Here is a 2,117-nt window from a genome sequence, read left to right on the forward strand (position 1 = left end):
ACCTTTTTTTTACCCATTTTTCAGGTATTATGGGTGGACATTCACACCTTCTTGCAGCTGAACACCTCCTCTCCCACTTATGATCATGTGTGGTTTGATTTTCGAAAATTTTCTTTCATGTTTTCTAGCAATTATTGATGGACATTTAGACCTTCTTGCAGCTGAACACCACCTCTCCCGATTTCGATGATGTATGGACCGGCATTTTTACCTTTTCTAACACATTTTTCAGCAATTATGGTTGGAGATTCACACCTACTCACAGCCGAACAACTCCGCTCCCGCATTTGATGGTGTATAGTCGGGCATTCTCACCCTTTCTCATCAGCTTTTTGCAAATTATGATCTGACATTCACACCTACTTCCAGTCGAACAGCTCTGCTCCCGCTTTTGATTATGTTTGGTTAGATATTCGAACCTTTTCTTAACTGCTTTTTACAAACTTTGGTCGGACGTTCACAATATCTTGCAGCCGAACACCTCCGCTTCCGCTTTTGATGGTGTATATTTAGGCATACGAACCTTTTCTTACCCGCTTTTTACAAACCATTGTCGGACTTTCACACCTTCTCTTAGCTGAACAACTCCGCTCCCTCTTTTGATTGTGTACAGTCGGGTAATTTAACCTTTTCTTACCCGCTTTTTACCATCTATGGTCGGACATTCACACCGTCTTACAGCGGAACACCTCCGCTCCCTCTTTTGATGATGTATGGTTAGGCATTCGCACCTTTTCTTACCCATTTTTCAGTAATTATGGGTAGACATTCACACCTTCTTGCAGCTGAACACCTCCTCTCCCGCTTATGATCATGTGCAGTTTGATATTCGAACATTTTCTTTCATGTTTTCTAGCAATTATTGATGGACATTCAGACCGTCTTGCAGCTGAACACCTCCGCTCCCACTTTTGATGGTGTATAGTCGGGCTTTCGAGCCTTTTCTTCCCCGGTTTTTACAAATTATGGTTGGACATTCAGACCTTCTTGCAGCCGAAAACCTCCACTCCCTCTTTTGATCATACATTGTCGGGCATTCGCACCTTTTCTTACCCGCTTTTTACAAACCATGGTCGGACTTTCACACCTTTTAGTAGCCGAACAACTCCGCTCCCGCTATTGATTGTGTACAGTCGGGTATTTTAACCTTTTCTTACCCGCTTTTTACCAACTATGGTTGGACATTCACACCTTCTTACACCAGAACACCTCCGCTCCCTGTTTTGATTATGTATGGTTTGACATTCGCACCTTCTCTCACCCGCCTTTTACTATGGTCGGCCATTCACAGCTTCCTCTCCACCATACTTGTATGGTGGGATATTCACACCCACCTGCATCCGAAGACCTCCGCCCCCACTTTTGTTGATATTTAGTCGGTCATTCGCACCTTACCCGCTTTTGGCAAACTATGGCCTTCTTGCAGCCAAACACCTCTGATCTCGCTTTTGATGATGTAAGGTTGGGCATTCAGACCTTGCTTCACCTGCTTTTCACCAAATATAGTCGGACATTCACACCCACTTGCATCCGAAGACCTCCGCCCCAAATTTTGTTGATATTTAGTCGGACATTCGCACCTTACCCGCTTTTGGCAAACTATGGCCTTCTTGCAGCCAAACACCTCTGATCTCGCTTTTGATGATGTAAGGTTGGGCATTCAGACCTTGCTTCACCTGCTTTTCACCAAATATAGTCGGACATTCACACCTTCTTGCAGCCGAACACTTCCGCTCCACCTTTTAGTGTTCTATCACACCTTTTTTTCACCGCATTTTATACATTATGGTTGGAAATTTTCAACCACTCTCATCCGAAGACCTCTCCTCCCGCTTTTGTTAATATATTTGAACTTTAGTCGGGCATTCAAACCTTCTTGCAGCTGAACCACCTCCGCTCCCTGTTTTGATCATATATGGTCTGGCAATACTACCTTTTCTTACCCGTTTGTGAGTAATTATGGCTGGACATTCACACCTACTTGCAGCCGAACACAACCTCTCTCGCTTTTGATGATGTATGGACCGGCATTCTTACCTTTTCTAACACATTTTTCAGCAATTATGGTCGGAGATTCACACCTACTCACAGCCGAACAACTCCGCTCCCGCATTTGA

Source organism: Leuresthes tenuis, unplaced genomic scaffold, assembly GCF_036924035.1.
Source record: "Leuresthes tenuis unplaced genomic scaffold, fLeuTen1.0.hap1 SCAF_21, whole genome shotgun sequence".
NCBI lineage: Eukaryota > Metazoa > Chordata > Actinopteri > Atheriniformes > Atherinopsidae > Leuresthes > Leuresthes tenuis.